General features: G+C 37.6%; 1 long non-coding RNA gene across 2 annotated transcripts in view; it reads right to left on the bottom strand.

Annotated features, from left to right (window-relative positions):
- Nucleotides 1-14593, bottom strand: part of LOC122481539 — a 29585-nt gene that overhangs the window by 4609 nt on the left and 10383 nt on the right. For both annotated transcript variants that reach the window (XR_006296883.1, XR_006296882.1), the window contains one exon: nucleotides 6789-6943. This is a non-coding gene — a long non-coding RNA (uncharacterized LOC122481539). The remainder of the gene's footprint in view (nucleotides 1-6788; nucleotides 6944-14593) is intronic.

Below are 14593 nucleotides of genomic sequence, written 5' to 3' on the forward strand. Positions count from 1 at the left end.
GTATCATTTACAGAAGTGCTTTGAACATCAATACTTTTTTAAATGTTAATTTATTTTGAGAGAGAGAGAGAGTGCACACATGTGCGTGAGAGCTGGGGAGGGAGAGAATGGGAGAGAGAGAACTCCAAGCAGACTCCACACTGACAGCACAGAGCCTGACACTGGTCTTGATCCCACGAAGTGTGAGATTACGACTTGAGCCAAAATCAAGAGTAGGAGGCTTCGCTGATTGAGCTACCCAGGTGCTCCTCAGTATTGTCTTGTTTTAAATGATAGAAGTTTGTTGTATTTAGAATAGGTCAGTGAATGTAATTCAGTCTTTTAAATTAGGAGTACTGTATAAGGCAATTGTGTGTCATCTGTATGTCATACACACAAATGTATTGCTTACGCTTCCCATGGATATAAGTAAGTCTCTGTCAGACCTGTTTATAAAAAGGAAATTGTTTCATTATGATCCTCTATCTCACATATCATAAATAAAATGTATACCAAATATAGGTCTGTTTTGAGGAGAGGAAAAATGTTTCAAGCAGTTTTTGCTTCTATTTTAAAATAGACTTTTCTACCACTTTTAAAGAGGAAATATCATCTGCTTTTAAATATTGAAAAGAAATCTAGAGCCTTCCTAGCAAGCTGAAAAAGATGAGTAAAACAAAGATACTAGAACATATGATAAAACTCTATTTGAGTTTAATATTTTTTAAATGTTTTGGTAACTTTGTGCTTTATTTTGTTTTAATGTTCATTTATTTTGAGAGAGAGAGAGAGAGAGTGTGCGAGTACACACACATACACGTGGGCCGGGGGTTGGGGAAGTGCAGAGAGAGAGGGAGAGACTGAATCCCAAGCAGGCTCCTTGCAGTCAGTGCAGAGCTCGACATGGGGCTCCATCTCACAAATCGTGAGATCATGACCTGAGCGGAAATCAAGAGCCATTTAACTGAGCCACCTAGGTGCCCCTAACTTTGTGCTTTTTTTTTTTTTTTTTAAACTTTGTGCTTTAATATAGGTGTATGAGGGGCACCTGGGTGGCTCAGTCGGTCAAGCATCTGACTCTTGGTTTTAGTTCTGGTCATGATCTCCCAATTCAGGAGACTGAACCCTGCATGGAACCTGCTTGGGATTCTGTCTCTCCCTCTCTCTTTGCTTCTCTTTTTCTCTCTCTCTCGAAATAAATAAACTTGAAAAAATAATAATATAAGTTTGTGATTACATATAATTTGAATTGGAAACCCAGTAAGTATTTAGATTTTTGGAAAATTGAAGAAATATTTTTCTTAGTTTCTTTTGGGCAAAATGTAGACCATTATACTAACTCAAAGATTTCAGGGAAAATGTAGTATAGTATTTAAAATTCTTATTGCAGGGCATCTGGGTGGCTCACTTGGTTGAGCTTCTGACTTTGGCTCAGGTCAGGTCATGATCTCACTGTTGGTGGGTTTGAGCTCCACATTGAACTCGCTGTTGTCAATGCAGAGCCTGCTTCAGATGCTCTGTCCCCCTCTCTTTCTGCCCCTCCCCTGCTCATGCTCCTTCTCTCAAAAATAAACATTAAAAAAAATAAAAATAAAATTGTTATTGCAGTTTTACTTTTACATCCCTTCTTCCCTTTTGAACCTGATTGAAATGTATGGGTATAGAACTTGGAAATTTCTTTGCCTGTGACATAGGGAACCTACTTTAATTCTAACGAATAATTTTAGTGATGGTGGGGAAAATTTCTGAATTTGTCAATGTGATTATCAGTAACTCAAATGGTTCAAATGTATAAAGTTCCCTCAAAAGTAATTTCTCCAAATATTCCAAATGTAGCAAGTTTAAGAATCCCGGCTTAAATATTAACACCTTTATAAGCAAAACCACAATACATTTAAAAATAATAGAAATATAGCACAATGGATCGATCCTCCTTGAACACAAGGATTAAGGGCTTTGACTCCCGCCCCCTGCCCCAAATTTAACTACTAATAGCCTACTGTGGACTGGAAGCCTACTGATAACAAACAGGCAATTAACACATTTTGTATGCTATATGAATTATATACTGTATTCTAACAATGGAGAAAAGAATGTTATTAAAATCAAAGACAAAATACATTTATAGTATTGTACTGTCAAAAGAATCTGCATGTAAGAGGGCCCATGTGGTTTAAATCCATGTTCAAAAGTCAACTGTATTTGGTTTGCTAGGTGACTCTAAGTAATTAATTTTTGTACCCAAAGGATCCTGAACATTTAGTCACTCTGTAGTTACAAATTTAAAGAACATTTTAAAGTTTTATGTTCTTAAAATCCATATACTGACATTTCAAGGTAACAAACTTACGGTTTGTTTCCATTGACACACTTTTAAAAATAACTTATAGCTAAACTTTTCCATTTCAAGTGATGGTTTGACCTACTTATTTTGTATCCATATTTATAATGTAGCCTTTATTATATCTAGGTATTGATAGAATTTAATAAAAATAATACATTTACTATTTCCACCTATTAATACCTTTATTTGAGGCTATTTTTTTTTTAAGGTTTATTTTTGAGAGAGAGAACGAGAGGCAGAGGGGCAGAGAGAGAAGGAGACACAGAATCTGAAGCAGGCTCCAGGCTCTGAGCTGTCAGCACAGAGCCCGAAATGGGGCTCGAACTCACAGAGTGCAAGATCATGACCTGAGCTGAAGTCAGAGGCTTAACTGACTGAGCCACCCAGGTGCCCCGAGGCTATTTGTTTTAAAAGATCTACTACTTATTGTCAAATTCTGGGTTAAAGGTTCTGTTGGCAAGACACAAAATTAAACATTTTGGAATATAAGTTAGTTTAAGGTCTGTGGAGATTTGTGGTGCCAGTCACTTGAGGAAATGAAAAACTAAAGATCATATAATTGGCATTACAGTGGATAAATTGGCAGTGAAAATTCAATAGAACATCCTAGTATTTTAAATCAAGAGAATGTGTTGAGTCACTCTTAGATTAAACTACTGAACATTCTAACCATGACAGCATTGAGATTATTTGGACACAGTCTGACTCCTACCCCCCATGTTCACTATCACCTCTCTGGCTTCATTGCTGACTGCTTTCTTCCTCTCTCTGCTTCAGCCACACTGGCCTCTGCTTTTCCTTAAAAATGCATAATCAAGACCTCACTGCATTACCAGCTTTTCCCTCTCTACCTCTAACACTTTTCCCCCAGAAACATCAGATCTGAGCTCAAGTGTTAACTCTTAGTAAAGCCTTATCTGGCCACCTTATTCAAAATTGCCCCATCCCTACTACTTGTATCTTCCTTTCTGGTTTGTTTACTGCATGCCCTAATTATCACCAACATTCTATATATATTTTACTTATTTGCTTTGTTGTTTTTTCCATCAAAACTTGGGCTCCCAAAGAAGGCAGAGACTTTTACTATGTTGTGTATGTATACCAGTGTGTATCCCATTGCAGATTTTCAAAAATTGCTTGTTAGAAGGAGGGAGGGAGGAAGGAAGGGGAAAAAATGATACATGTTGTGGCAGTTTAATACTAGCCACTGCAGATTACAATTAAAGCTATGGCAGATGGTCCACAATGTACATCGATGGCCATATCTGTTAGTGCATGGAGGTGATAGTTTGGAATGATAGGTCTGAAACAGGATCCACATAGCACTCGAAGCAGCAGCAAATAGTGCCTTTTTCCTAAGGTAAAGTCTTCCACCAAAATTATTTAGAAATCAAATAATCACCAACAGTATTCAGTATATGGTATTTTGCATTCACTCATGATATGAAAGAACAATGTTTATGTGCCAATAATCAATTTATTGTCTCTCAGCTCTAAACCCACCCTTCATTGCTCCTGCAAAAAGGAAGATGGGCCATTGGAATATTTTTCCATTGACAGCTGGTCTGATGCTGAGTTTTGTCAGTGGAAGGCAACTGTGTTGGAGAGAGCTTTCAGGAGGAAGGGGCATCTCTATCTGGTCCTGGTGGGCTCCCACAGTACAGTACAGTTTTCTGGCAGTACAGCCAGGCTCCCACAGTGCTCCCAGCTTCTCCCACCGCCTGGTCTTCTAGTGCAGGTGGCTTCTCCACTACCTGGCACCTGTAGCACCCAGCACCCAGCAGCTTTCAGAAAATGCCCTGGGGCAGTGTTGTAGTAATGCCTATGGTGAGACAACTCCCCATCAACAGTTTTTCCTGGCACCCTAGAGGGTGGACTTCCATAAGTTCTACCAGTCAACATCACAGCACTTTCTCTGCCCTCCATCCAGTGAGCTATGGCTTCACTAACGAGATTCAGATTTCAACCCTGAGGATGTTCTCCCTTGAACTCTCATCCTCATGGGTGGTGGCTGTTCTTTGTATCTGTATGTCTGCTGTATCCCTGTATTGTTTAGGGTTCTCTTTCTAAACAATCCCTCTTTACTCCAATCCTATTATATTTAATAAACCTTTATATTAAACTTGTTCAAATTAGTGTGTGGTTTTTCTCACACACCAATTGGATCCAGACTGATCCAGTCTATAGTTTACAATTATTTTAGTAATGGTTCTTGTGGAGTATTTCTTTAACACCACCACCACCAACAAAGTTTATTTTTGAGAGAGGGAGAGAGAGAGAGAGCACAAGGAGGGGAAGGGCAGAGAGAGGAGACAGAATCCCAAGCAGACTCCAGGCTGTCAGCACAGAGCCTGATGTGGGGCTCAAACTCACGAACTGCAAGATCATGACCTGAGCCAAAATCAAGAGTCTGATGCTTAACTGACTGAGCAGCCACCCAGGAGCCTTTCTTGTGGAGTATTTCTAACAGCATGCCAAGCTATGCTACAATCATGCAGATTATGATAGTAATTGATAATGATACTAATGTTGTAGGATTATTTTTCGGAGTTTAATTCTATCAATATAAATGATGCCCAATGTAAGGATGTATACACAATGACCTGATTTTGTTAATGCTTATTATCTACAGGGTGGTGATTCTTCAGTTAAAAAAAAACAAACAAATAGTACAATTTGCTTTTGCTCTTGTTTTTTACCCACTCTTCCACTTGCATATCAGCAAGAGAGGAAATGTGTTCCATTGCTTGTATTCTGAGCTGCCATTTCCCTCTGTCTATTGCTCAGTTCTTCTACTAAATTTGTGAATTTACTTAATAATCACTGTACTTCCTACTGTGCAGCTTCATGAACTCTTAGGGGTACATGAAAACAGATAATGTCTTGCCACTAGAGATATGTTTGTATGTACCTTTTATAAAAGCAAATATGTGTGTGTGTGTGTGTGTGTTTTCCTGAAATAAGAGTCTGAGCTCTGAAGTCAGATTGTCTTAATTTAAATTTCTACTCCAGTGCTTACAGGGGTAAGTTAACATCTCTAGGCCTCTTCACTGAGTTGTTTTAAAGATTGAGATAATATAAACTAATCTTTTAGCACAGCACCTGACACATTGTTATTAATAAGTGTTAGTTACTATTATTATAGTAGTAAAAGTATAATAGTTATCGGGGTTGGATCCAGTTGGCAGCCTCATCTGATAAACCTATTCCCTTAGAAAGATAAATACATAAATCTTTAAGAGCACAAGAAAGCAAGAAATAATGTCATCAGTGGAATAGAAATTGTGAACCATTTCTAAAAATATGTAGTATTAAGGATAAAAGGAACCACATCTGAAATCATATGTACTTAGGACTCCTTTGAAGATGGAGTCATTCCAGAATTACTCTAAGCGTAGAGACTATGGATGGATATTGTCTGGGGAAAGAGTATGTTGATGTGGGCTGTGTATAAGGGTTGAGGAGTTACATGGACCTTTGGCCAGCTCCTCCACACTTTTGCTGAAGAATTAGCAGTGGAGGCCTTTAGCCACTAGTTGTTAAAACAGGGATGTAGGTGCTTTGCCTAGTGAGGCAGATAGCTACTGAGAATACAGGAGCATTTCCCCTACCCCCACCATTAAAAAGACCACTAATGTCCCTAATGGCAATTAGCATCACTCAAATAGTGTGATTTTCACACAAAAAGAGACAAATAGATCAGTGACACAGATTAGAGTACAGAACAACATACCTAGGTATATGTGAGGATGACTTCTCTTATTGTGGTCACTGATAGATGCACTAGGGCAACTCAAAGTTATACGCTTTCTCGGGAGCCTCATCACATTATAGTCTTGTATTGTAATTACAATTTTTTTGATCCTGCTTTTTTTTCACATCTCCATATTGTATTTTTTTTTTTTTGCCCCCACCTCCAGTTTAAATAGAATTTAAAAATAGCGGGGAAGGGGTACCTGGGTGGCTCAGTCGGTTAAGCGTCTGACTTCGGCTCAGGTCATGATCTCGTGGTTCCTGAGTTTAAGCCCGCATTGGGCTCTGTGCTGACAGCTCAGAACCTGGAGCCTGCTATGGATTCTGTGTCTCCTTATCTCTCTGCACCGCTCCCCCCCCCACCCGCTCTCTCTCTTTTTCTCTCTAGAATAACAAAACATAAAAAATAAAAACAGGGGGGAAGATGCCATACTCAAAAAGGACTTAAAGAGAATGTTATAAAGGGTTTATTTACAAAGGTGTAGGGGGAACACTCAGCAGATGGAGAAGCACCTTGAATCTAACAATAGTGGACAGCCATTGCAACCTCTTGGACAGAAAGTGCAAAGGGTAAGAGAAGTTACCTGAATGTTGGAAAAGTTGTAGCCATGGAGAGGTACTGCTACATAGAAGGGGGCAGTGGCCGTAGGTAGAGGCACAGAGCCATTGCCAAAGTGTGGCTTGACAGGGAGGGAGCCCTGGAGATAAATACCTGGACTTCTCTTTCTTCTCTTCCTCCAATCTCTTCCCTGTGACTTTAGTTGGCCAGACTCTGCCAGAAGCAGGAAGTCAGTGGAAGCCAGATGACACAACCTTTATACATAGATCTCCTCACAGGGGCATGGCAGGACAGAAAAAAGAGTAAATCTGTAGGATCCAAGAGAGAACATCTAGGATACTTAACACTGAAAATCATTTGGGATCCTGATTGTCACCCACCATATTTATTATTATTTTCGGTTTCATAAAATCTGTGAACTCTGTAAGAATGCCATGTCTACAAGTTACTGACAAAAGGGTTGGATTGTCTTGGACAGAGCAATTCTACATATTAGTACATATAATTAGACAACAGCTCTCTTAGCTGAATTTTCCTTTTCATATGGTAAGTTAATCAACCATTTAAACAAGTATAATTCATCCCCTAAGTAAACTCTTTCGTATGGTTAACAAGGCTAGTGTGTGTGTGTGTGTGTGTGTGTGTGTGTGTGTGTGTGTTTTCATACACCTAACCTTTCTCTGTCCAGCAACCTAGTAATTCCATCACTGAAAGAAGTGGTTCTTTATCTGACATGACTTCATTAACCAAAGCTATCTCTGGTGTATCCTTTTTTTCAGAAACAAAAAGATTTATAAATTTTTCCTAGGATTGGTAAATGTATAATTTCCCATAATGATACTTTTTATATTTAATTTATAGTGTTCTCCTTTCCCATTTTTGAAAAGAACTCATATAATCATTGCCTATCTTCAGCTGTATGGAACTCTTACAACATGTCTCCAACATGATCTGGCTTTGAGGACATTATTAGCAGTTTTTCTCAGTACTTCTTCAACACATAGAACTAGTTTCATATTAGGGGCTCCCCTGTAGGCTCTACTTTCTCATGGAACAAATATTTATTGGTGATGACCAATAATTGGTCTGACCACATGTCAGACACTGTGTTTTAGGCACTGGGGATACAAGGGTGAGCAAAACACAGAAATTCCCACTCTGTGGAGCTTGTGTTTAAAGTAATACTGTTTAGTAATAATCAGACATCATCTACATTGATTTTCTCCAATTTTAAAATGTCTGAACCATGGAGCCCTTTTTCTTAGGAGAAGAAGACGAATTGCGAAGAGTCTTGGCCTGCAGGGGCAGTATTTTCTAAGGATCTCCAAACACAATTACTCCTGTCCTATTGAAGGGAACAGAAGCCTTAAGAAGAAATACAAAAACTCCTCCTCACCAGTAACTTCCTACAAAGGTAATGTCAATTAAAACCAAAAAGCTTAAAGAAAGCAAATTCCTGGTTTTAGCATCACCAGGAAAAACATTTGTCTACAGATACCAATTGTGTATTCTTTTCATTGTAAGAGAACATCCGTAAAAATTACAGGTTTTTTTCAGGTTTTAATTTAAATTGTAGTTAACAGACAGTGGAATCTTGGTTTCAGGCATAGACTTTAGTGATTAATCATTAACGTATAACACCCAGTGCTCTCCCAACAAGTGCCCACCACCCATTTAGGCCATCTCCTTGCCTATCTCCCCTCCAATAACCTTCAGTTTGTTCTCTATAGTTAAGAGTCTATTTTATGTCTGCCTTTCCTTCTTTTTTTTTCCCATGTCCATCTGTTTGGTTTATTAAATTCCACATATGAGTGAAATCAAACAATATTTGTCTTTCTCTGACTTATTTTGCTTAGCATAATACACTCTAGCTCTATCCACATGGTTGCAAATGGCAAGATTTCACTCTTTTTTATGGCTGAGTAATATTCCATTGTATATGTACCACAACTTCTTTATCCATTCATTAGTCGAAGGACATTTGGGCTCTCTCCATAGTTGGCTATTGTTGATAATGCTACCCTAAACATAGGGGTGCATGTGTCCCTTTGGATCAGTATTTTGATATCCTTTGGGTAAATACCTAGTAGTGCAATTGCTGGGTCCTAGGTAGTTTTATTTTTAACTTTTTGAGGAACTTCCATACAGTTTTCCAAAGTGTCTGCACCACTTTGCATTCCCACCAACAGTGTAAGAGGGTTCCTCTTTCTCCACATCCTCACCAACATCTGTTGTTTTCTGTGCTGTTAATTTTAGCCATTCTGAAAGGTGTGATATCTCATTGCAGTTTTGATTTGTATTTCCCTGATGATGAGTGATGTTGAGCATCTGTTCATGTGTCTGTTGGCCATCTGGATGTCTTTTTTGGAAAGATGTCTATTCATGTCTTCTGCCCATTTCTTAACTGGATTATTTGTTGTTTTGGGTGTTGAGTTTCATAAGTTATTTATAATTTGGATACTAACCATTTTATGGATATATTGTTTGAAAATATCTTCTCCCGTTCCAAAGGCTGCCTTTTAGTTTTATTGATTAATCAGATTGACAAGACCTAGCATTCATAATTGTGTATGTACAATACAGATGCAAAATATGCAAAGCAAAAACTTATAGAACTGAAAGAATAAACAGACAATTCTACAATCATATTTGGAAACTTCATTCCTTTCTTACCAAGTGATAGGACAAATGTACAAAAAATAAATAAGGATATAGAAGAACTCAATATCATCAACCAAAATGATCCAGTTGACATTTATAGAATTTTCCACCCAACTGCAGCAGAATATTCATTTTTTTCAGGTGCCCATGCAACATATGCCAAGATAGACCATATCCTGGGCTATAAATCAAACCTCAACAAATGTAAAATCATATAGAATGTATTTTTTTAAGTTAATATATTTATTTTGAAAGAGACTGAGCATGCATGTGAGTTGGAGAGGGGCAGAGAGAGAGGGAAAGAGAATCCCAAGCAGGCCCCATGCTGCCAGTGCAGAGCCCAAAATGGGGCTTGATCCCACTAACAGTGATCCCACTAACAGAGATCATGACCTGAGCCCAAATCAAGAGTCAGATGCTTAACTGACTGAGCCACCCAGGTGCCCCTGGAATGTATTTCTTGACCACACTGGAATGATATTACAAATCATTAATAGAGCGACACCAGGAAAATCTCCCAACACTTGGAAATTAAGCAGCATACTTCAAAATAATCCATAGGGTAAATAAGGCAAATATTTCAGAGAAACAAAACAAACATTGAACTGAATGAAAATAAAAATAATCATAGAAAAATGTGGGGGGCATAGCTAAAACAGTGCTGAAAGGGAAATTTATAGACGTGAAATATATACATTAGAAAAAAGGACAGGTCTCAAATTAATAATCTAAGCCTTTACTTCAAGAACCTAGAAAAATAAAAAAAATAAAAAAGAACCTAGAAAAGGAAAAGCAAAAGAAATACAAAGAAAACAGAAGGATGAAAGAAATCAATGAAATTGAAAACAGAAAAATAATAGAGACAATCAATGAGACAAAGAGTTAATTCTTTGAAAAGACCAATACAATTAACAAACCTCTTATAAGATTGACAAAGAAAAAAGAGAGAAGACACAAATTACCAATATCAGCAATTAAACAATATATCAGACTGTGGACATCAAAAGGACAGTAAAGAGGTACTATGAACAACTCTATACATATAAACTTGGCAACTTAGACAACGACAATTTCCTTGAAAAGTACACACTACTACAACTCACCCAACAGGATTAAATAATTTGAATAGCTCTATAAACTATTAGGTAAATTAAATTAGCAATTTAAGAGCTGCTAAAAAGATAAATCTCCAAGATCAGATTTTCTTATAAAACTTCATTGGAGAATTCTACCAAGTGTTTAAAAGGGATTAACACTACTTCTACACAATTTTGTCCAGAAAACAGAAGAGGAGTGAATCAAATAAAAAGAAAACTACAGTCAATATCACACTTAAAATATAAATGTGAAATTCCTTGACAAAATATTAGCAAATAGAATTTAGCTATATAAAAAATGAAGTGTATACCATGACAGAGAGGGGTTTATTTCAGATATGCAAAGCTGGTTCAACATTTGAAAGTCAACCAGTATAATCCACCACATTATCAGGCAAAGAAGAAAGGTCCCATGATCACAGCAATCAGTGTAAAAAAGGCATTTGACAGACTTCAACACCCATTCAGCATCCTCCCAGAAAAATAAGAAAAAGGAAGAACTTTCTCAGCTTGATAAAGAGGAACTACAAAAAACCTATAGCTAACATTATAATTCATGGTGAAAGACTGCATGTTTTTTTTTTTTTTTTTTTAAATTGGGAACAAGGCAAGGATGTGCATGCTCACTGCTTTTCTTCATCATATTGGTTCAATTTCTAGCCAGTGCAATAAGTCAAGAAAAGGAATTAAAAGGTATACGGGTCAGAGAGGAAGAAATAAAAGTGTCTGTTTTGTAGACAGCACTGTTGTCTACATAAAAATCCCAAAGAATCTATAAAAAAAAAAAACCGGAATAAGTGAGTTCAGCAAGGTTGTAGTGTACCAGATAAATATCTAAAATTAATTTAATTTCTACATACTTGCAATGAACATTTGGTCACCAAAATTTAAAAGGCAATACCAGGGACGCCTGGTGGCTCAGTTGGGGATCTCATGGTTTTGAGTTCAAGCCCCACATTGGGCTGTCTGCTGTCAGCACAGAACCAGTTTCGGATCTTCTGTCTCCCTCTTTCTCAGCCCCTTTCCCTCCCCTGCTATCTCTCACTCTCACTCTCTCTCAAAAAAATAAAATAAAAAAATAAACAAACTTTAAAAAAATAAAAGGCAATACCATTTATAATCATTCAAAAAAACAGAGAGAGAGAGAGAGAGAAAGAAAGATGGACAAATACTGAGATATAAATCTAACAAAACATGTATAGGACTTATATGCCCCAAATCTCAGAATGCTGATAAAAGAAATCAAAGATCTAAATAAATGGAGAAATATACTGTGTTCATGGATTGGAAGATTCACCATAGTGAAGATGTCAATTTTTCCCAGGTTGATATATAGGTTTAATGCAATTATTATCAAAATCTCAGCAAGAATGTTTATAGATATAGATAAGATTATTCTACAATGTATACAGAAAGGCAAGGAACAAGAATAGCTATAGGAATTTTGAAAAGGAAGAAAAACGTGTGCTTATTATATAGCAGTACTTATCACAGCTGTAAGATTTACTATATAGCTACAGTAATCAAGATTGTGTGGTTGGCAGAGAGACAGGCACATTAATCAATGGAAAAAGAAGAGAGAAGCCTGGAAATAGACCCACATAAACAAATTCAATTGACTTTTGACAAAAGTATAAAAGCAAAGAAAGATAGCCTTTTCAACAAATGGTGTTGGAGTAACTGGATATCTGGATTTTCACAGTTTAAAAAATGAACTTTGTTGTAGTCTAATACCTTCAACAAAAAATAATTAAAATATGGACACAGGTGCCTGGGTGGTTCAGTTGGTTAAGCGTCCGTCTTCGGCTCAGGTCATGATCTCACAGTTCGTGAGTTAGAGCCCTGCGTTGGGCTCTGTGCCTACAGCTCAGAGCCTGGAGTCTGCTTCGGATTCTGTCCCTCTCTCTCTCTCTCTATCTCTCTATCTGCCTCTCCCCTGTTAATGCTCTTTCTCTCTCTCAAAAATAAATAAACATCAAATTTTTTTTTTTAAATGGAGCACAAATTTTAACTTTAAATGTTAAGTTATAAAAATTCTAGAATAGAATAGGAGAGACTCTTTGGGATCTAGCACTAGGCAAAAAGTTCTTAGACTTGACACCAAACTCATGATCCATAAATGGAAAAATTTATAAACTGGACTTAATCAAGATTTAAATTTTTACTCTGTGAAAGACCTTATTAAAAGGATGAAAAGATAAGCTACAGAGTAGAAGAAAATACTTGCAAACCGTATATCCAACAAAAGACTTGTTATATAGAATATATTAAAGAACTCTCAAAACTCAATAGTAAAAACTCCGTCAAATTAGAAAATGGACAAAAGACATGAGGAGACATTTTACTGAAAGGATATACATACGATAGATAAGCACATGATAAGATGTTCAACATCATTAGCCATCAGGGAAGTGTAAATTAGAACCACAATGAGGTATCATTACAGACCTATCAAAATGGTTAAAACAAAAAATAGTGACACCATAAATTTTGGCAGGATGTGAAGAAACTGGATCACTTTACATATTGCTGGTGGGACTGTAAAATGGCACAGCCACTCCGGAAAAAAGTTTGGCAGTTTCTTAAAAAGCTACATATACAACTACCACAAGACCTAACAATGGTAATCCTGGTCATTTTCCTCAGAGAAATGAAGATGTATATTAATACAAAAACCTGTACATGAATGTTTAGAGCGGCTTTACTTATAATAGCCCAAACTGGAAACAACCTAGATGTTCTTTAATGAGTAAATGGTTAATGATATCATGGTGGTAGTGCATCCATACCACGGAACACTACTAAGCAATAAAACCGAATGAACTACTGATACCTGCAACGACCTGGATGAACCTCCAGAGAATTATGCTGGGTGAAAAGCCAACCCTCAATGTTATACACTGTGTTATTTCTTTAATATAACATTCTTGAAATGACAAAATTATAGAAACAGGGAACAGATTAGTGGTTGCCAGAGATTAAGAAATTGGTGGCAGCAGAGGGAAGTGGCTGTGGTTCTTTTTTTTTTTTTTTTAATTTTTTTTTTTCAACGTTTATTTATTTTTGGGACAGAGAGAGACAGAGCATGAACGGGGGAGGGGCAGAGAGAGAGGGAGACACAGACTCAGGCTCCAGGCTCTGAGCCATCAGCCCAGAGCCCGACGCGGGGCTCGAACTCATGGACTGCGAGATCGTGACCTGGCTGAAGTCGGACGCTTAACCGACTGCACCACCCAGGCGCCCCAAAGTGGCTGTGGTTCTAAAAGGGCCACACGACAGATCCTTGTAGGACTGGATACATCTTCTGTCTTGATGTATCAATGTTCAATATCCTGCTTGTGACATTGTACTATAGTTTGGTAAGATGTGACCATTGGGGTAAACTGGGTAAAGTAGATATAGGATCTCTCTGCATTATTTTTTACAACTTTCTGTGAATCTACAAATATTTCAAAATAAAAACAGTTTCATTAAAAAAAAAAGTTAACAAGGGGCGTCTGGGTGGCTCAGTCAGTTAAGCGTCCACCTTCAGCTCAGGTCATGATTTCACAGTTAATGAGTTCGAGCTCCACGTCGGGCTCTGTGCTGACAGCTCAGAGCCTGGAGCCTGCTTTGGATTCTGGGTCTCCCTCTCTCTCTGCCCCTCCCCTGCTCCCACTGTGTCTCTCAATCTCTCTCTCTCTCTCTCAAAAATAAACATTGGGGCACTTGAGTGGCTCAGTTGGTTAAGCGTCCGACTTCAGCTCAGGTCATGATCTCACAGTTCATGAGTTCGAAACCCACGTCCGACTCTGGGCTGACAGCTCAGAGCCTGGAGCCTGCTTCAGATTCTGTGTCTCCTTCTCTCTCTGCCCCTCCCCTACTTGTACTCTGTCTCTCACATTGTCTCAAAAATAAATAAACATTAAAAAAGTTTTTTAATAAAAAAAATAAACATTTAAAAAAGTGTTAACAACAACAACAAAACCCAAGTACCTGGCCTCATAGAGTCTACAATCTAGTTGGGGATAGATATTATTCTAAAATTTATAGAAGTGTATAATTCAAAGTGTGATCTTGTCTAGTTACACAGGAAAGCTTTCCAAACTTTTGAGTGACATTTGAGATCAGTTCTAAAAGAGAAATAAATGTTAACCAACTAAGGGGAGTGGGGTGTCAGAGATCTTACAGAACTGAGGGAAGAACATGTGTAAAGACCCA

Source organism: Prionailurus bengalensis, chromosome C1 (assembly GCF_016509475.1).
Source record: "Prionailurus bengalensis isolate Pbe53 chromosome C1, Fcat_Pben_1.1_paternal_pri, whole genome shotgun sequence".
NCBI lineage: Eukaryota > Metazoa > Chordata > Mammalia > Carnivora > Felidae > Prionailurus > Prionailurus bengalensis.